Genomic DNA, 22,615 nt, shown 5'->3' with positions numbered 1-22,615 from the left:
GCGTCCTTTCCCTTCTTTAGCTTGGTTTCATTTTCCAGCGCGCATTGCGAAGTTGCTCGAACTGCATGAACGCGCCAGCTGAAATAAGATTCCCCAAAAGATGCTGCACTGCTTCACCACTTCTCGAGACGGATTACCGATAGCTCGGTATTTATATAGACGTGTCTCGCACATATGTTATCTCTTCAACTGTCAATACTTAGCTTTCGGCCCAGGCATCGATGAATACGCGACAAACGCATACATGTGTTGCTGTCACCTTAATCGTGTCGAATACGGTGCAGCAGCTATCCCCGGTCACCGCGCAGGGTAGCCACTTCTCTGGCGGCCGATATCTTCGCCGTTTCTATAGGGAACGTGCCAGTCGACTGACTTGCCTTTCGTCGGCAGGTTGTTTGTTTTTGTTGGCCGGAGACCAGACCAAGGCAGCGGGTTTTCACTGCCACTTGAAAAAGAGAGAGAGGAAAAGAGATAAAAGAACGAAAAAGAAAGAAAAACAACACAAGTGGGGTGGTGTGGAGTCGAGAAGTCCAGAGCGAGCACAAACAAACAGCTTCTCTAGAATTTACGGCGCGGAGTAACTTCGCAAACAGCGTTCACCGAAGAATGCGACCGCTGATGCACGATGGACACCGTCGGCGCCGTTCCGTGTGGCGTTTGGCTTTTTTTCGAATTGATCCCGGCGTCTCCCGTTTACAATGCGTGCTCTCCAGTAGAAGCTCGCATGACGGCCGGCGCGAACGTGCAGCCTAAGTTTAGCTTCACTCCGAAATGCCTCGCGGAATCATTTGTCATTTCACCAACCTCCTGCTCTCAATTTGAAAAGCTTGAAGCTTCCCACGCGCCTCCCATCTAACAGACGGCGGAGGAATGTTTGGTAACTGGCGCACGCTGTGACAGTATACAGCTGTCTAGTGGCGTCTTACTAAAGTTCGATCTCAAGAAAGAAAGAAAAGCGAAAGACAGACAGACATAAAGATTGTGTTGGGCAATAAAATTTAACGAAAAATAAAAATAATTAAAATAAAAACTAAGCAGACAGACAGACAGACAGACAGACAGGCAGACGAACAGACACAACGAAACGCCCTCCAGAATTTTTTTTCTAGAAATAACATTACAAGAAAGACAATCTTTCCATTGAGAATAGTGGTCGCACAGAATTTCGTAACCAGCTGCGGACAGGCCAGTGTTATGTGTGCCGATTGACTACTGCAGGGTCTTTGAAAACAGAATGTGCAGACTTGATTCTCTTGGACGATGCGCGATACATCATTCTGCACAGCTGTCGTTATACAGGTGGCAAAACGGGTTCGCATTACGCAATTGAAAACGACCGTCGGATTCTGAGACAATTGTTACGTCGAAGCACGAACGGTTTCACGGGCAAGCATGCAAGGGCGAATTTTGTGACGAGAAGGCGATATTAACCCGCATTGTTCTTCAGCCTCGTGATCGTCAGTGGTATTACTATTACTTCTGCCTGAACGGTCAGAAAAAAAAAAGGGGGGGGGGAAACATTTCAAGGAAAGAAACAGAGAGAGAGAGAGAGAGAGAGAGAGAGAGAGAGTAGTGCTACTGCCAAGGCACGGGAATTACCTCCCCGAGCTATGAAAACACGCGTTTCGACGAGGAAAATGAGAAGACCAGCGCGATCTTATCACACCGCTTCTTCAAGGACGTGAAAAGAACCCGGCAAAAGAAGACAGGTCACGTGTTGTTATTGTCGTCGTTGTCTGTTGGTGTTGTTGACTAGGAAATACCCTTATCCTTTTCGCTGAAGCTGCAAAGTGTCGAACTTAAATTACACCAACCCGTAAACATGTGTTTACAGGAGCGCAACATTGTATCGATGTTCTTAGTCTTGTAGTGTGCATGCGTCAGCCATGCAGTTTTGAATGCCTGCAGTCTCGCGTATGTGAGCTTTTATACTGCTGCTGTTTATATTATGTATTCCTTGTTTTCTTTTGTTTTCTTGTGCATTACGTGTCACATGGGCCATGATAATTTTTCATGCGCGCTACCGGAGAGTTACGATAGTGTGTCAGAACGAAGGCCTCACGACTGTTCCCGTCTTAAACATTTTATTATTATTATTATTATTATTATTATTATTATTATTATTATTATTATTATTATTATTATTTAATGACGAAGATAGCACAAACGTTACTGTGGCCGCATGGCTCCTGAAGTGAAGACGACAAAGACCAAAGGGTCGGTGTCGTTGCTTTCGCTCGCGCTTTCGTTTCGCTGGAACTGCTGGGCTGCTGTCTGCGCCCTGGACCCGCTGACCGTCAATAAACCACCTAGCATTCTCGTTGATTCTCGTAGCATTTTCGTAGCAGGTCTCGTTGACGAACGGCCCCGCAGCTCCAGTTGAAGTGGGTCGCTCGCCGGCGTCGTCTGGCGCGGTCTCGGCGGGCCGAGTGCGGCTCCGGAGTTCCAGGGCGAGGCGTTAGGGCACCCCGCACCTCCACCGAATGCTGCGAGGTTTATTGACGCTTAGTGGCTCCAGCGCGGAGGAGAGCAGCCCAGCAGTTCCAGCCAAACGAGAGCGCGAGCAAATTTAGCAGCGGCACCGGCCCTTTGGTCTTTGTCGTCCTCACGTCTGGAACCATGCGGCCGCAGTAACGTTTGCGCTATCTTCGTCATTATTATTATTATTATTATTATTATTATTATTATTATTGTTATTATTATTATTATTATTATTATTTCTTTCAAAGAAAACAACGGTTTATTTCCGTGCCCATAAACGTGGTGGTCGCCGATGGGCACCGGGCAACGGAATGGCCAAGAGAGAGAGAGAGAGAGAGAGAGAGAGTCGGCCGCGGTTAAGCCGCTCTGGCAGCCTTGGCTCAAGATGACGACGCGCCGCCTGTGCAGGGGGTCTCACCATCTATGGTCTCACTCTGGCGCGACGGGATGGCGCCCGTCGAATCGCCCTTCTTGGCAGTTGACGACGTCGCGGAAACGCGGCGGTTTTGCTCGCTTCCAAACTCACAACTTTCTTTAACGTGCGTAATATATCCTCGTAGGTACAGTATACGTACCAATTAATGACGTGATTGGCATTCTTGGGATACTTCACGCACTTTCCTCTGTCTATATATGTGGCTGCCTGCCTGTCTGCCTGTGTCTCTAACTGTTCTGCCCGTCAACTTGGGTCGCTGGGTATTCCGTTGTCTTAATGGGCGGGACGCTGGGTTGCCGTGCTGAGGGAACCGGGGTTGAAACCAAGCGCCGGATCAACTTGGATCCAGTGGGATCAACTAAACATATACAAACAGCTAGTCAAGACCCCCCAAAAAAACTAAAACCCGCGATACGAGCACCGAAAATACGCTGAAAGCTCGCTAAATTCGGACAACAATCAGAATCACGTTCAAAATGTTTTATTGCGTATACGTAAGATACCGTTAAAAAAGAAAGAAACGATGCACCGCACAAAAGAATATGTTTGTTTTTGTCCATAATGGATGAAAATATATGAATTAGCAATATTATATGAAGTGTGTAAATGTATTGCGAAACGAAACTAAATAAAAATTCTACCGTGAGCTACAATCACTGGCCAGAAAGCAAGTTAAACTATCCGGTAGCGAATAAAATTACAGAAAATAAAAAAAAGGTCTCTTTCATCTTGACGTGGTCGCGCGTCCTGTGTGTATTTGTTCGCTGGCGTGGCTGGGTGGTCTGTGCCATCGCTAACACCGTATACCGTACTGCTTCAGTTAAACGATACCATTTAACTGAAGCAGCATTTAATCGTTACCTCGGAGACCGGCCCGCACAGTAAAGATGGGAGAAATGCGAAGTACACTGTCTGTGGATGGTGATGATATTCCCACTCACTTGCAAAAGGACCTGAATAAGCTGCATGATTGGGACACGTGAAGCACGAATTTGTAAAGAAAGATTGCTTGCTTTTGTCCATCAAACAAAAAGAAAAAAGAATAACACAATTACAAGAAAAGCGCTAAAATCCCGACGCCCACAGGAGAACAAATTTTCCCATTAGACCGAAAAGATAAAGAAAGGAAAAAGCGCTAAATTTAGCTGGATTACCGTTAAATTGGCAACTATGCTTGGTCTATTACGTGGCACTCGTTTGGTGCCGCTCTTCAATGAACCATTGCACGCGGATTTGGGACACTCGGCATGCGGGGCTGTTCATTGTGAGCATATTTAGCGCCAGCAAACAAGGACGGAAGGGAGACGACAACACAATAGCGCATTGTGTTGTCGTGTCCCATCCGTCCTTGTTTGCTGGCGCTAAATATGGTTTCAATTTACCAACACGCCCAACAAATGGCAATGTTCATTGTGAACACCTGTGGCGTCCACTCGGTTCACTGGATGTGCTATCGTGGATTACGCGGATAATAACAACAGTTACGTGCGCATTACCAAAAAGCCAGAGGACACAAGACTTCTGCGATTGGACAGGAACACGAAGAGTTCCTTGCGCTATTGTTGGAAATAAAATAAACCTGCACGCATCGTGTGGCACCTTACATATCAATTACTTCAGAATTTTCAAGAGAGATTCGCTTAACATCGATTCCAACCAGCGCGATGGATGTGCCGTCTTTATTAATTTGAAATGCAGTGTATTTTCCCGGCAAGCGTCCTGTATCCGATCAAGGACTCTGTCCTGCAAGGACGCGATTAACACGCAGCAGATCGCAATCGAGCAAGTTGCGCTAGTGGTTCCGGAGAGCAGCGCTGGTCAGGAGGCGCTGCAGCAGTTTGGGTGTCCAAGGGGAACATGCTCACAACTTCCGATAGAGAGGCCATCGCGACATCTTGAATGATGACGCCTGCTTATATCGTGGTTCGTCCGGTTCGTCCAACCACGCTCTGCTCGTGGCAGTGGCGGGCCAACTATCTCTAGAGTGCGGGGCGCATACCGCAGACCATCTGCTCTCTCTCTCTCTCTCTCTCTCTCTCTCTCTCTCTCTCTCTCTCTCTCTATATATATATATATATATATATATATATATATATATATATATATATATATATATATATATATATATATATATATATATATATATATATATATATATATATATATATATATATGTGAAATAGCGAAATATGAAATAAGTGAAATATAGCCTGGAAATGCTTCTGTTATATTTATGTTTCACAGACCGGGACTTCTTTATCAGTCACCCATCTGGGCCCAAAAAATGATCTGCATTTTCTGAACTTCCATTTATCTCTTGCAACTATATAAAACCTCAAGATGATACAGGGTCAAAGGGCAATGATTGCCCCACAGTGGCCCTGGATCCCGCGCAGTAGCAGCAGAACGGCACACACAAAGAATACACATTTGTTACAAAGAATCTGAATGATTCCACCACTACTTTTGACAGTGTGTGCGTGTTGGGGGGGGGGAAGGAGGGAGGGGGGTTCAAAGTGCTTCATTTCTTATTCTGCCGGGTGCGGCAGCGCGCTAGCGACGTCTTAGGTTCCCTGTTTACAAACGCGAAACTTGTCTACACGAATACATAATGTAATTTTCTGCTTCAGTGCCTCCTGCCAGGTACAAGGCTCGTCCAAGCGCTTGTCCATGGTCTCCCTGTTTTCGTTTGCGCTTGCTCTCTTGCTGTAGCTAACCCATAACTGCCACCCTTCCAGGTACAACGTGGCGATCGCACTGCACCCAAATATCGATCGGGTCGCCGACGCTTCGCTCACTTTGGCCTGTGACCTCTGAGCGTTCTGTCCCGCCATAGACAGCGCGGGCTCTGCTTATCCTCGAGGAGGAGGGGTCCTTCGCGGACCGGTGCCGAGCGCGAGGGCTGGCGGATGTCAATCCAAACAGAATTAGCCCGACGGCGCGGCGCGTATGTGCAACTCGCCCGCGTGACGGGCACCAGGCGCAGAGGCGCGCGCCTCACTAATTGGATCCTCTTTGGCCGCATTACGGGAATGGCGGCGGCAGACGCTACAGCGTTCGTCGCACGATGCAATTAGGGGGGTCGCACAGACATGCGAGCTCAGGTTGCGCACCGGGCTTCACTGGCACCGCGGGCTCGACTGTGCAGGCTCGCCTATACTAATAGAGCGGCTAGCCGATTTACCTGCGCCCGCGCTTCACTTAACTCGATGTACTTATTAAGTGCAGAGCAACGGAAGAGTGTTCAGAGGTTACTCTGTTTATTCTTACCGCGGGGACGTTCAGTTACATCGTGCATATGTGCACGTGTGAGCGACTGTGACCATTGAATAACGTCGCCGAAGGGCAGGGGAGGTTGATCCGAGCGTTTCTTATGCAAGTGGCAAAAGTCGCCTTTGTTTGATATCATAATGATAATGATAATCATAATAATGGTGTTAAAAATAAGTTAGAGGTGTTCGAATACTGAAATTTCTGAAACGATTACCAATATTTGTGAAGAAAGACCACGGAATATCGAATCAAATATAGAATATTTTTCGCATTTGTGAAGCTACCTGAAATATAAAATTAGCGAGGTGCTTGTTTCGTCAAAATAAAATAAAATAAAATTAGGCATTGACGTATACAGCTAGATAACGCCGTTCACAGTTCGGTTTCCGGGCAATTGAGGAGACTGCAAACGAGTAGCAACTACTTTCTGTTACCTAGGTCGCCACGAGAATGACTCTATTGATACGAGGGAATTGACAGCATATGTCACCACATGCGATGCATTGTTGCGTTCTCTGAAATAAGAAGAAAAGTGAGATACGTTCTACAATGACACTGCACATTGTTTCACGTTTGGAAAGTCTCACCATAGCGAAATTGGCTAAATAATAAATCGGGAAAATTCGTATAGAGGCTGCCTAAAAGCGAGTCATTCTTATTAAATGACTGAAAATTATTGGGAAGAAGTTAGCTGCCCCGTGCGTTCGTTCTGCAACCGTTGCCCCTGCAGCAGAATCATTCGGAACAGCCCTCTTCACACCCATCGTCATCGAGACTCCAGTACGCATTACAAAGAAACGGCTATTCAGCATCTTCGAATTGTGGATTCCCGAATGAAATACGAATTAAATAGAAGTAACCATTTGATTTCTTTTCGTAATTTCGAACGTCCCCCAAATAAATAAATAAATAAATAAATAAATAAATAAATAAATAAATAAATAAATAAATAAATAAATAAATAAATACAGACGAACAAATAAACAAATATTCCAAGAGGTGCACACGGGGGAATTTTAAGCCGAGCAGCTTTATGGTCTGCAGCTGAGAGTTGCATTATGCAATGTACGTGCACGCCGTCGGCACAGCGCGTGCGAAGCGAATCTCCGCCAACGCATTCTTTGAAAAGCATATGCACGTGTAGCGGAGACGGAGGCGCCCAAAAGCCGTGCAGCCCACGCCGTGCCCGTTCTTTGTTCTCTTGAATTTTTGGCCGCTACTCGAGGCTGATCCCTTCTCCTGCTCCGAGATCCACTGTCGCCGTTCCGAGATCCGGAACGGCGACAGTGGCACGCTCCAAGCGGTGGTGGCGGCGTCGGTGAGAAGATTAGCATCTGTGAGAAAAAAAAGGAACGCGAAATCACGTCCGCGCGTCGCATCGCATAGGACGACAGCAGCCGAGAGAAGAGTGCCGAGCTGTCACGCGGCCTGCCGTCGATAAGCGTGGTCAGAGGCAGCGAGTGCGCGCCACGGAGGAGCCGTTTGCTGAACGCCGCCTTGGCCACCGCGATTCTCTGCTTCGATCACGATGACGATTTACTGTTTAGGCTGTGCACTTTGCATAGTTCACCAGGGACGTTACGTATACGAGTTAAATTCCTGTTCTGGCGATAGCAAACTTGTTCGCGCCGGGCTGCACACGGGTACAATAGCCCCACTGGCCCCTGCGGGACAGGTATTGTGACGGAACCGGTTGCCGCTCTGGCTAGCTTGAAAGATGCAATGCCTCAGACAACGCTTCGAGGCGAGGACACCGAGCACGGGAACCCGGCGCTGTAATTGTGCTCCACGCGAGCACACGTTACGCAACTATAGTGTCGCGCTCGGTGTGAGCTACAAAGCTCGGTATGTGAGCTACAAAGCGCGACCGCTTTGCCGCGCACTTTCGCGTTGTGGCTGATACTGAGTGCGATAGTACATGTAAATGGATCAAAGCATACGGAAACGACGCTATTTACAATTAGCGAAGTGAAAATGGGGCGATTACGATATTGATAACGATAAGCCCTTCGTGAGAATCGGAAGCAACTAGCCGGAAAATGAAGAACACAGAAAGACAGGCAGGAGACACAAAGAAACGGAGCAAGCATGCACGCAACGAAATACAATCGCATTTCTCGGAAGATTTTCCTTGGGTGATGGACCCCTGGCAGCCTAGCCCCGGGCACCAACAGCAATAACCGTTGGACAAATAAAGTTTATTCCTATCCTCTCCTTCCAGCTAGTAGTTTTCCCAAAGCGTCCGTCTGGCAGACCGGGATTATATTCACCGGAATGCATTCTTTAGAACATACTGTCACGTGGTAGTGACGGTCAAGAACACAGTAGCAAAAGGTGAACGGCGAAACTAACTCCTTTATTGGGCGAACATGTGCCCATATGGCCTCGAGATCGAACACAGTCGGCTCCTAGCGGCGAGGTGACGAAGCTCCTAAGTGTGGATACCGGTGGCCCGTCGCCGCTCCAGCCGCAGTGTGCAGCGATCGTAGTTCGCGAAATAACGATGGATGTTGACGAGCACGGTTTGTTCGATGGTTAGTAACGTCTCAACCTGTTATTCTTTCATTTTTGTAACGGAAATTCGTAAAGTAAATCGCTGTACGTTTTTAGTGTATTGATGCGAAAAGCATTTGCTTAACGCGACCACACCATGTGCGCTCGCCTCCTGTCAACGTGTTGTGAGGTTAACATGCGTTCTTTTTCCGTTTTACAGCGCCCTTGCCTCTAAGCACAATTCTCAACCATGTTAGGGACGGTGTCAGGTGTCTCGTCGAAGGCGACCAAGTCGTTGCGGCGGGCCACATCATTGAGTGCAGTGCCGTCGCTTCCGCCTGCTGCTGTGGCGGTCCTGTGCACGTTATCGCATTCGTGCTGCAGTCGTCCGCGCTTAGTAAAGACCCACACCGAGTCGATTTGAATTTTACCTACGAGACAAAAATAGCAGAATTGAACTGCACATGCCCTGCAGGGTAAAGTATTGCCTCAAGTTGTTCGGATGTAGTTGGTCGCGGCGCGTATCGCGATTTGTTTACATTACATCACACTAAGCTGACTCGCTGATTTGCGATGTGTTTACGTTATGCGATAAATTTAGAGAACTTATGTAGCTTTATCAATTTTTGTTTTTAGCCAGACCTACGAAATCGCGAGTTAGTTTCAGAGTGTTACTACCATTGTAAAATGTTTTCGAGTCGCTTTATAACCAGTTGCAACCGTTACAAGAAGCTCAAATAAAGCATGCAACATATAATTTATGTTGTATCATAATCATTAGATCCCTTTAATTACTTTCGCATGCAGGCACTTGAATTTGCAGTGGTGCTTGAATGCAGTGCATCGGGCTTCAATTTTTTCCGCCCCCCTATAAAAGACAGAAAAAAATATATCAATATGAGCAGTAGCAATAAATTCGCTCGCGCATGTTCGTTCATCGCTTAATGGACCATCCGCTGTTGGCTCGCGAAACGACACTGTTTAATCTGTACGAGATCATGCGTACACACTTGCCGTGTTTCGGTGCTCGTATTTACACTTCTGAACACAGAGAACAGTTCCCGTGGCTGAGGAAAGACAACGAAAAACGTGACAACTAGTCACGCTCGGTGACGGTCGTTTAAACGGACTCCCAGCTGAGCGCGAACCTTGAATTCACTGCCCAGGCGGCGCATGAAGTTTATTAAATAAATTGCATGCGTGGACACACGGTTAATTTACTTGCGGAAGTATATAAAAGCACAGGCAACTCATTACTGGCATCCCAGGCCACGCCGATACGAACTTTCGCGGACTGCAACGATCTTCACACGCACAGCAACCACACAGCAACTACGCATGCAGCAAACATTAATGCCCAGATTGCCGATTAGGATTCCCAAACGTGATATCATATTGGACTACTCGCCATCCTTTTTCGTCAGCGAACGCTTGAACGCACCATCGTCGAAGTGCTTACTGCACACCATCGCATACTTGGAAGGCGCCTTGCCGTTCCGAAGCCTGACGAGCCATTCTCGGCGACGTGCCGCGTCAACGGGATAGTAGTGAAAGCTTATCCCTGGCTCTGAGCAATATGTGCTGCATTGCCGAACCGAATAAAATCTCACGATGGTAAATGAAGCGTTTTCTGCGGGCACGGAGCACAGAATCGCGAAATGAAAACAGTAGCTCCCTACACTTCCACACGCCGCACGGGCGACGCATCCACACTAACGGGGCGACGGTGCTGCCACCTATAGGTCGATCTCGCGGCCAATACACTCAAAGCGCAACGATAGCGGCGAACACGGTGGGCGAACGTGGAAAATCTGATCTGCCGGTCAAGCGCGTCGGCTTTTACACGTGGGTCATCTAAGGTTCTAGAATACATCGCTGGTGCCCGCGTGTCATCCAGAAAGCTCTACGCAATTCGCGTCGCGCATGCATTCAATCAGTTTACACAAGGTTCGATGACAACGGACCGAACCCGCCGTGGTTGCTCAGTGGCTATGGTGTTAGGCTGCTGAGCACGAGGTAGCGGGATCGAATCCCGGCCACGGCGGCCGCATTTCGATGGGGGTGAAATGCGAAAACACCCGTGTACTTAGATTTAGGTGCACGTTAAAGAACCCCAGGTGGTCAAAATTTCCGGAGTCCCCCACTACGGCGTGCCTAATAATCAGAAAGTGGTTTTGGCACGTAAAGCCCCATAATTAAAAAAAAGAAAAACGGACAGCGGATAGAACACTCGAGGATCTTCCGGTACATGCAGGTGCGTTCTACGCTTAGCAATAACATTTGTTAGACGATGAAACGCGGTCAACCAAGAAACATGAACAAGTACACGTGTTAATATTGGGAGCGGCCTTCTCGAAAGTGGGGCTGTAGTCTTTGGGTTTCTGCTAGGCAAACGTGACTTCACTGCTTTTCGGCATCAGCTTCGCAATTACGTAGGCCTTAATGTGAATAAATTCATAAAGTTCAATAGGGAGTATGTTTAATTAGGCACCCGGACATTGCCATTTGTCGTGCAATTAGCGTCTTTGGGCAATCCCGTTGAACAGGCCGAAGTGTGATATGACATATGCTCCAAGCGATTCTTTAAGTACATCAGCTCAAACATAAAAAAAGAAGTGCAAATATTGATGTATATAGTTCCTTCCAGCAATGCATCTTCGTGTGTTGGTTCACCGTGCGTGCTTGCACAAGATACACGTCTTCGGCCACGGCGGCCGCATTTCGGTGGGGGCGAAATGTGAGAACACCCGTGCACTTAGATTTGGGTGCGCGTTAAAGAACCCCAAGTGGTCCAAATACCGGAATCTCCCACTGTACGGCGTGCCCCATAATAAAGGTCGTGGTTCTTGCACGTAAAACCCCGTAATTGATTTGTTAAGCGCATACGTCTTATACGGAATGCAGTCAAATGTGGAGGAGGAATCCGGTGCCGGCACGACTTGGTCACGTTACCCGCAAAGAGAAGCTCGGAGTAAATAATTGGGCACGCCGCTCTTTTCGGCCGTGTAACTCTGGCCGCGGCGGGTCTGGGTCAGACACTTTCACGGCTGACCCAAAAAGCAGCTTCCCGCTGGCCTGCATTGGCTGCGTGCGCGTCACTGGGAGCGAGCGAAAGGCGCGCGCCCGACGTCGCCGTGTACGCGTGCACTCGCCGCCCTTCCTTCCCGCACGGGGCACGCATGCACTGTTTTAGGCGGACCGTCGCGTACGCACTGCGTCGGCATGCGGCGCCAGAATCCAGGCTTTACGTTTCTCTTTCCGCCTCCAGCACGAACAACCTCATTCCCTGTTTTGGTTGTGTTTATCGCGCTACGCTATATGCCGTTACCGGCCTGTGTCCAGGCTGTGTTTTTTTGCGCCCGTGTTCAAGCCGGTGTCCCATTCAGGACGTTTCGCTGCTTTCCCATGTTCTTTCATGCTTTCCATGAACCATGTTTTCTTCTCTTACCAGATGTAGTGTGACGGGCTTGAAACCCTACGGAACTTGCAGTGATTGCCGGTGACTTTTGCACGGCTGTAGGTCCGCCTGCACCATGCATGCAACACTCCTACACTCTTCTGAGCCAATAACTGGAGCCAATAAGAAATTTCGCCATCCTGCCGTATATATGTGACTGGCTGCGACGGTCATGAAGCCATATCTAGGATTGACTCAAAGAAAAGTAACGTGATGTTATTCGAAACCGCCGAGATTCTCCGCAGTGGGCGGACCGGCCGTGAAGCCAATTTTGACTTACCGTTTTATATATCTGCGCAAACTAACGACCACAGAGAGCGCACACAAGGACAGGCGCAGCATTGGGTGCTCACTGCGCCGGTCCCTGTGTGCTCTCTCTCTGTGGTCGTTTGTTCGCGCAGTTGTAAAACTGTTTGATGATACTCACCAACTCGCCCAACAATAAGTTTTTCTAAGCGAATTTTGACTTCTCGGTGGACGGAGCCGTCAGGTGACCTCGTAACTCGATAACGCAGGTGTCTCGATCGTGCACGCGAGAATCGTGGTCACACACTATACGGCCGCTTGGAATGTTGCCGCGAGCGGTAATGCTCTAAAGTCACACATTTATGCACCTTCGGCAGTGTCAGTCCGTTCTAATAAATTGCACAAATGCATAAACATGCAATCAAAGCGGGTGTATTCGATCGTGTTTACAACAGTGAAAGCGTTAGTAGTAGTTTTTCGTCGCGTCTATATATAGAATCGCCATACATGCCAGAGGTACGGATGTTGTTTGCGAGGGGCGCTTGCGACAGATTCATTAGCCCCTTATTACCCCGAGATATATCTCGTGCACTTCCCGGCTATATATATATACATATATATATATATATATATATATATATATATATATATATATATATATATATATATATATATATATATATATATATATATATATATATATATATATATATATATATATATATAAATTATAGTGCGAGCGCTATCAGCACGAGGTCCTACTATCAGCCAGTCGAGGACGTTGCTCCCTGCTCACTGCACGCTTACGTAGCTGTTCTCTGGCACCGCCGACGGGACGCCACGGTTCCCGACGAGGTGACGCGTTAACGGGCTTCCTTTTTTTCTCCGACACGCGACAGCTGCGCTCTCGCCGCGTGCCGTCGACGACGACGCGCGCACGTACTGCACTCGCGGAAGTTGCACGTGCGTCCCTCCTTGTCTGCGAGTCGAGCCTCTCTCTCTCTCCTCGCCTGTTTCCTGGTGCACAAACTAAAAATCTCCGGGCGCGCTCAAATAAGCGAAGAAACAGTGGCAAAGTAATAAGCGCAGTCGGAGAAGCGGCAACGCACAGCGTCTCCCATACGGCCCGCTCTTTGCCAGCGCGCTCCTCGCAAGGAAGAGCGCGCGCGTATACCGGTTGTTTATTATCTCGTTTCGAAGGGCCTGGCAGGCGTTTATATACCGTGGCGGCATCATCGCCTTCGCGCCTCGGCCCACCTTGAGGCGGCTGCGGATGGCGACGTTTTAAATATTCCCGTGTCGCGCGCGCGCGCGTACCGAAGACGTCCTTCATCTCCGACCTTCACGTGTGGCCCCTACGCGACGCCGCAGATCGTTCCCCACCCGTCGGCGAACGTGGCGGCGCTTCCGGGTCGGTGCTTGTTTCTGTTGATTTAGTGCGCCGGCCATCTTAATCCGGCCACCACCACCGCCATCCGCGTTGCTTTCGCTTCCAACTCTGCACGCTTTGAAGGCAGATATACGAAAATAAAGTATCCGGTATCTCTCTTGGGCATCCGCCCGGAACTTCTTCCGTCTTGGGAGGCCCGAAGCAGCGCGTATTTGGTCTCGGAGCGAAGCGGTGCTGTTTTGCATGAGCGAAAAGAAGGCTGCAGCGTCTTCGCGGGTATATGCGCAGAACGCTGGCGCGGAGCTTGCGGAATGGCCTTGTATTTTCCGTCTCGTTTTCTTCGTCTGAAATCGGCAGCAGCGGTATGAAAGTTTATGAGAGCCGGGTGTCCTTCACGATTCGCTTCCTCTCTCTTTTCGGTGCGCGATCGTCTGTGCGACTGGATCGAGGACGTTACCGGAGTTTCTGTATTCTCCTCAGATCAGAAGACTGCGACTCAACCATGCAATCGGCTTTTCAGATTGGTTTTTATCACCAACTGATATGTTACGAACGCGAAAGACCTTAGAAAATGAATGCCACGGTTACATGATTAAGGTAAACACTTCCGTGTACGCATATAGAGAAGTGACCGCCTGTTCGTGTTTCTTAACGTAAGAACTGCTTTTCCAAAGCACAAACATAGAAAGGAATTCGTTATAGCATTGTGTGCTACGTTGGCACATTGATACTATACGTCCTATGTTTTCATGTCAACTTGCGGTACTCAAAACGCGTTTCCTGGCTGCTTTTCGTCGTCGTGTGGCACGACACAATGGCCCAGATGAAATTAGTGTCGATTTTCACGAAACCTGACGGCAGTTACGCGTGCATCCGACTTCATGCCTTGGCTGATCGATTATTTTACGTAATCGCTTCCGTGTTAATTTTCAAAAGGACTGAAGGCAATGCGCATTGTAATTTACGAGGGGTCGAACGGGGATGTCTGTCCCGCAAAGTTCGTACTCGGCTGCCGTCCGCACTATGCACTGCCTTGTTTACTTCCGCGAATGTCGCCAGTACCGTTGATACTAAGGAAGGGAGAGAAAGTTTAATGATATCTGGGGAGGCTGTAGCTATAGCAACAGGCTTGGCATGCCACACCAGCATACCAAAGGAGGACGCAAGCTACGCTTGAGGTGTAAGCGCTCTTGCCCTTCTGTTCGACATCGTGGTGATAACGTGGCCTACCCGGAAGCATGCGCGCACATCGATACCGCGACAGGCTTTTCCTGGAAGGCCCTTCTATGCGTCAGTTGAGGTGTATCGCGGGGGTCGGGTCAATGCTTTATCTCTGAGAATAGATAATGATAAATCAGCTATCATGTGTCCGCCATCAGGCGTACCAGGCCTTGCGAGACGTTATATGGTCGCCGATAGCAGCGCTAAATTAGCTTAGTTTGGCGAAACAGTCTTTCGCGACTGTGGTTTCGTTTATTTGGCGGGAAAAGAGTGGGCTGATGCCGGAGAAATTGAAAGGACATTTTTCCCTTCTTTAAATTTCGTGCCCAAATAACATCCCCAGTGCTATAGTGTAACGTCATGAATTGCAAAGTATATTCGCAAGATTGAGCTGCTGTTTATTCGAAAGTAGCTCTCGAAATTCACTGCGTGCTCTGTTCGTTGCGAGTACGGTGTAATGCTTGTCGTAATCGATAAAATGCTAACCACGCCCCGAGCAGACACTGTCAGAATACGTGACGCCACGAACAGCTAGTGCGGGAATGTAACGCTGGCGTCGCCACCCGTCCTTTTAGGATATATTTCGCTAGGGGATCAACTGCGGAGAGGTTGGAAGCACGAGCTCCCTTGCTACTCCATTTACGAACTGAGGCAAATCACCTTATCTTTGCTGTTGCATATTTTCTTGCTTGCCAAGGTTCCACCAACATTACGACTGACGTTTGTGGTGTAATTTGCCGATCCAGCGTACGCTTCATCTTCCTTGGAATTTTTAAGATTTTCGTTAACTGTTGCAGGAGCAGTCCTACCCGGCCGTTTCGGTTGTTCAGTGGCTATGACGTCGTTCTAGCTGAGCGCGAGGTCACGGGCACAGGTAGTGGCTCAAGTTAGATGAAGAGGTACCCGCCGCGGTTGCTTAGCGGCTGTGGTGTTGCGCTGCTACGAAGGAGGTCGCGGTAACGAATCCCGGCCGAGGCGGCCGCATTTCGACGGGGGGCGAAATGCAAGAACGCCGGTGTCCCGAGCACTGGGGGAACGTCAAAGATTCCCTGGTGGTCAAGATTAATGCAGAGTCCCCCACTACGGCATGCCTCATAATCCAATCGCGGTTTGGCACGTAAAACCTCAGAATTCAATTCAATTCAGACAGACAAGTCTTGAGGAACACAAAAAAAAGCTTAATAAGATGTATACAAAAATGATAGAATGAAAAGCGTGTGTAACATACCAGATTAAAGAAACACAGAAACACTAAAGAGAAAAAATTATTTCTTCTGCATCAGTAAATTACGTTTCTGCAACACCAAAAACACCACTCTTACCACAATAAGGCTTTCGGTAAGCCAGAAAAATCGCAAGAATACAAGACGGGTGGCGACGTCTCCTTGAAGTTTCCGCAGCTGGTCGCTGTGGCGTCATGGATTTTGATGACATCTTCTATGGCCTACTTAATTAGATCGCGGTACAGATCGACTACATTGTGTTCTAAAGAAACCGAACAATAAACATGGCAAGTGTCGGGAACCTTTACTCAGCCAACGCGGTCCAAATGCGAAAACATACTTAGGAATCCCTGACGTCACACTTACGTACCGGTGTCGGGGTTTCGGTGCGATTTTCAAATACTGATACTTCGACCTTCATTTTCTCATTTATTAATCAAACAATTATCTTGAAATGACTGCCTGAATGGTTCTCAAATAATGCTTTATTAACCGAAACTGATTTATCGTTTCGCTTTAGTGTCCATTTAACTCAGACAAGCTAGGCGACTGTTTGTCACATGGCCTCTTTCAAAGGGCATGCCGATAAATCATTATCGTCATCGGAATGCAAGAAAGATCCTCTGATGGTGAACATCAATCCGGAGGCGTTCGCTACGGCGGTGCCGCTCGGGGAGGCTAAACCCCATAATTACGGGGCGCGCTTTCTTCATCGGGCTTCATTTTCGGGCTTTCTTCATCGAGAGTTATGAGTGTGTTGTTGCTGTTTCAAGGTCGCTGAGTGTGGTGGCGACCTCTCTCGCCGTGCTGCTGACCTGACGTCAGCGCGGGAAAAAAACAACAATTGAAAAAGGACATTCAGCGCGCTTTCCGCGCGCGTTGCCCGTCCGACCGACCGACGGGCGCGCGCACTTCGCTGCCTCGACCGTTGTTTACAAGAGCGGATCCGCTGCAGGCGCCTGCGGGAAGTATACCGGAAGACGCGTAGGGGTGCGAGAGTATTAGAAAATTTCGAATAACGAATCGAATATTGTCCAGTTGTATTCGGTGTTCGAATTCGAGTAATCGCCATCTGTACATATGAATATCTCTTCGAATAGCTTCCCAATGTGTTGAATCGTCAACCGTGCGCGATCAAGCGGAAAAATTGGAGCAAGACTTGCATAGATGTAAAACACGTGAAGTATACGTAAGCCGGAGCACGCCGTATACGCCGCTCGTGGAGTCACATTTTTTCTCTTTACATTTCTACCATTCGCACTCGGTGAATAGCCCCAAGTACGCAAATTAACTGGTTATTGCTTGTTCCCAAAGCTCCATTTGTGTTTCTGTTACACAATACTAATATGTGCAATGTAATGATAGAAGCTTGCTAACATTGGGAATGTACTTGGAAGCGAACATCGTTTCATATTAATAGTGAAAATAGCTGTTCGTTATTCGATAAGTATTCGATATTCGATTCAATTCGCTTCTGACACTATTTGATTTGTACTTGATTTGGTCTAAAAAATTACTGATATTCGCACATAGTACGAATGGTTAGCTCCTCGCCTTTGCACGTAACTCGAAGACGCGTATTTTGGCGCTACCGCAGTGGTGGCCTAGCGGTAGAGCATCCGCCTCGTGTGCGGGAGTTCAAATTTCGGTGCCACCAGAAACCCACTGCTTTTTTTTCTTCTTCTAATGGGTATAGATGTTCCCAGGCCTGGTGCTTGCCTTCTTCTGAGGTTCACATGTCGAAAAGGGGCCCAACAGAGATTTGCCGAGTTGTCCCTGGGCGCCTCTCGTCCAACCACAGACGGTCATGTTGAAGAACATCCGCCGCGGCTGTGGGAGGCGAGGAGGAAAAAACTTCATTCTCGTCCTGTACAAGGTGTTGCCACCTGCCTGGCTAGTCCCATGTTGGGAACGAGAGGTCAAGCCTCCTAGCCCTATCACGGGCGTACTGGACAGCCAGGACTTGAGGGATATGATCTGGAGATCTGATCATTCCTAAAAACCGATTCCGGGAACTGCCAGGGCCGAGCGACCCACACTCCCAGAGCAGATGTTCAAGTGTGCATATCTCCTTTTTGCATGCTTTGCAATAGTTCTGCCGCCGGGCACATATACCGGCAAAATAGCTGCAAGCGCGCTCCAGGCCTGGTGCTCGGCCATTACGGGACCTCAACGCTTGGAAATGAGTGCTTGTATCCAACCCCAAGGCGTGTCTCCACCTCAGTAGTTGCATTTGGGGCGCCACGTGGTAAATTGTCGCCGTGCGAGCGGCCCAAACCTCCTTCACCAGGCTATCACCGCCAGTGCCCACGGGGTTCGACGGGATTCGCATGGCGCGCGGACTCCTTTCGCGGAGCGATTCATCGCTGAAAAAAAGCCGAGCGTCGAGCTGGGGGACGTCTGTGCCCATCCGTACAACCGGTGGGTAACCGGCGGCCGCGTGCTTTTTAGCCCACGACCTCCCGCAGCCGAGGCTCAACGACGAGGCCACCACGGCTGCGGTTTGCGGCTGCGGCAAATTTGTCTCTACGCCGCGACCGTGCACGCGCATTCTCTATTTCATGCATGGTCCAACTGCGCGGCTCTCACCGACAGCTTTGCGAGCATGTGGTCTGTGAATGTACGCTGTCGAATTCTTTCTTTTTTTTCTTTTTTTTACTTTGTTATTTTTTTCGGCGCACGTATCCGCCATCAGATGATTACGTCACTGTTAATTACTTGGCCTGCGATCCTGTCATTACTTTTATTCGTTCTGGTGCTTTCTGCTCGGACTGCAGTATTACGTTCTACAGTGATGCCCACTGTACTTAAGTGTACGGAAATTAACCAAATTATAAGCAATAATTGTCAATATACCTTCATGTGTATTTTTATAGAGTTCTTACAGAGGCTGTTAGGTTATGTGAAACAAGAAACATCGGCGCATGACCTTTGGGAAGAGCGCCGCACAGATGGATGCAGAAGTTATGACATACTGCTATTTGATCCGTAAGTATGCATGAGATTCTGCTGCTGCACTGTGCTATTAACGTACACACACGCTTCGAGAATTCTTCGATCGACGAGCTGTAGAAGGTACATGTGACAAGTGATTTGGTTGGGTCACCATCCGAGCAAGCTGATTGATTGGATTCTTCAACAAAGGCTAGAATTTGCAGCAACGGGGGCAGCAGCTCGATGCGTCAGCCACCCAGACATCAATCGTACTTGCAGATTTTTTGCGCTGCGCTGAGGTCCCGTCACCCCCATTGATCCAGCGAAATGCCCTCTGCACACAGATATACGGCAATATAAAGTTACGTTACCATCAAACGACTTCATTGTTACATCATGGTATGGCTTCGCGACGCTCATGTAACAGCGGGATAGGATAGAGTAAAGAAAATGATTCTGTGGAAAATTAATAACATCGTTAACCAACGATTTGACTTCACAAACAAAGTCGTTAGAGAGATAGAATCACGACCGTATGAAGCCAACAGATAATGAAACCCAAGGATGCAGGGGACGTTATTCGCAGTTTTTTAATTGAAGTGTAGAGATGATAAATTAAAGGGAAATGAAAGTAGAAAAAAAAAACCCTAAGGTCTCGGTCCTAGAGGTCTCGAATCTCATAGCGAGGTTCTCGAATCCGGCGGGTAGCATACGAGGGTTTCTTGGTCAACTGCCTGCTCCTTAAGTTCATGCATTACACACAAACACACACACACACACACACACACACACACACACACACACACACACACACACACACACACACACACACACACACACACACACACACACACACACACACACACACACACGCAGGAATAAATAAATAAATAAATAAATAAATAAATACCCGCCTCCCACGCGTAATGCAAAGGTTGTGGGTGTTCGGCTTCCACCGGCGGAAAGTTGTTTCTTCGTCCACTTTAATTTCCGCTGAATTTATAATTTATACACTTGAACTAAAAAGAAAAAAGAACTGCATATAACATCCTCTGTGTTTTTCTTGGTCTCATTATCTGCTGGGTTCATGTGTTTATTCCCTACCGTCATTCTATGAGATGCTCCACGAACCTCCTCTGTGGTTCTCGGTGACCATCGCCGGGAGCCCATCTACCCTATATAGAGAGGCGCCTGCACGTACCACTGGCACTGGTCGCATTATTCTGCGCGGACAAAATGATAACGGCAAATAAAGAGCGAGGGAGCAGCACGCACGGCCAGAAGTCAAGGCTGCTGCGCTCGAAGCGGCACCGGGTGCCGTGATCGAGGACAGTGGACCACCGCTGCAACCACTGGCGGCGGAAACGCGTAAGAGGTGAAAAATGAGCACGAAAAGAACTCAAGGCAAGCGAGAGGCCCGAAAACTTGTTGCTGATTGAAGCGCCGACATCGCGATAAGGGCGCCTATATCGACTCGTGTAAGCCGAAAGAAGAAGAACAAATTGCCGTCAGGGAGCCCTCCCTCCTTGGCTGACTAAAAACGCGGTCCCGGCATCGCGGAACGTTCCTCCTGCGAGACAAAATCGAGGCTGACCCCGACTACGTCAGTGCGCTTATCAGGGCTTTATTTTCTTCTTTATCTCAATTTTTTTTCCTTCTTGTTTTGTTTCGTGCGCTTTTGTCCTCACTCCTCCGTGAAATGGTGCACCTGCCTGTTCGAGCTTCGTCTAATTCGGGCCGACCGGCCTCTCCCTGTTTTCGCCGCGCAAAATAAATTACCTCGGTCTCTCTACAATGTCTCGCAATCTTCTTCCTTAAGGAACTGTGGCATTGCGAACGGCCTTTGGTTATTCGGCCAACGGCCATACCGCAACGTAAATGCAAACGCGGTGCGAGAAATACGAAGCGTGCAGATAGCTAACTGCCGCACAATGAGCCCCCAGGGTAGCGTTATTAAAGCCGGCATGAAACGCAAGCGAGTACGAGGAGCAGCTTTGATGTTCAAGGTGCGAACCATATTTTCCCATCGAACATGCGTCAACAAACCTTTTTTTACGAGAGTGCGTAATTCGGTATTCGGTATAACGTCGTCCTGGTATTTAACTCCCGGAGGGCCTCCTCTCCCATTACATCGCACACTTAAAAGCATCTGTTGCTCCGATCTCGTTCACGAATATGGCTCGCGGTTCTGTGCCCTGCGCAACCGCGCCTGTCGGCGGCGTTTCGTAACAGCCGCCGTCGTCATTACGTGCCTTAGGAACACCTTCGCACATCGAATGTGGCACACCCGCCTCGCGCGCGTACGTGTAGTGATGTGACGGCAGGTTAGGTATGAGAGCGTCCAGTAACGAGAAGAGGAGTTTAGTGAGTGAGTGAGTGAGTGAGTGAGTGAGTGAGTGAGTGAGTGAGTGAGTGAGTGAGTGAGTGAGTGAGTGAGTGAGTGAGTGAGTGAGTGAGTGAGTGAGTGAGTGAGTGAGTGAGTGAGTGAGTGAGCGATCTGTTCGCTCACTGCAAGGGGTTGTTCAGTGTGTGTTAAGAGGAAATTTAGAATGTTTCTTAGTTGACCTTTTAGATAAAATGATTTAACGGTAGCAGCGTTAACTGTAGTAGCAAGACAAAATGGCTGGAATGAAATTGTGTTTCACTGTGTACAGCGACTCTATGGACAGGTGAGGCGGACAAACAGCAACTCAAGCAATTACTGCCCCGTCAAATCCACTGCGTCACCAGTGGCTCGTCTATGCATGCGCAATCCAGGGATCGCGAACCGCGTAAATAAATAAATAAATAAATAAATAAATAAATAAATAAATAAATAAATAAATAAATAAATAAATAAATAAATAAATATCATTGAAAGTGAGCCGAGCTTGGCTACCTCTCTCCTGAACTAATACCAGGCGAACACCAGAACATCCATTTGTGTAGCTTGAAGTGCCGCCTTACGATCTAGCCGTTTTGAAGGAAAGCCTCCTGCTCGTTCCTTGTACCAGTACCACCTTCTATTAAGACTTTAAGCTTTCTTAATATAAGCCTGTTTGCAAATAAGGTAGGCATAGAAATATTCTCTATAAAAACAAATTCATGAGGAATTGCAGCTGAAAGAATCCCTCCCCCCCTTCTTTTTATTTGGTTTTAAGAAATCCGCAGGCAGAAGCAGACAGCAAAAAAGGAAATAAGACCAGCGTGGTTCTCGAGGTGTAAATGGGTACGGAGTGGGAAAACCGAAGAAGAGAAGAAGGTTTTCGAAAAGCCGGTCGAGGTAGGAGCGCGCACCGGAGGCGTGGAACCCGAGTGGCCGTGCTTTTCGTCAGCAGCAGCGGAGGGAAGGGGGCGAGTTGTTTTGCACGGCGTGAGTGCTCGATTGCCCCTCGGAGCGGCCGAGCGCTACGTCATTCGCGGTTGCTTGGACCACTGCGAACTTTTACGACGCTCGGAGAGAAACGGCACCCGTGACCTGC

General features: G+C 48.4%; 1 protein-coding gene across 1 annotated transcript in view; it reads left to right on the top strand.

Moving 5' to 3' along the window:
- Nucleotides 1-22,615, top strand: part of LOC135919408 (arrestin domain-containing protein 3-like) — a 90,214-nt gene that overhangs the window by 1,170 nt on the left and 66,429 nt on the right. The window lies entirely within an intron of this gene.

The sequence above is a fragment of the Dermacentor albipictus genome, chromosome 1 (genome assembly GCF_038994185.2).
Source record: "Dermacentor albipictus isolate Rhodes 1998 colony chromosome 1, USDA_Dalb.pri_finalv2, whole genome shotgun sequence".
Lineage (NCBI taxonomy): Eukaryota > Metazoa > Arthropoda > Arachnida > Ixodida > Ixodidae > Dermacentor > Dermacentor albipictus.
Note: the sequence above shows the minus strand (reverse complement) of the source record. Positions and strands in the feature narration are given on the sequence as shown.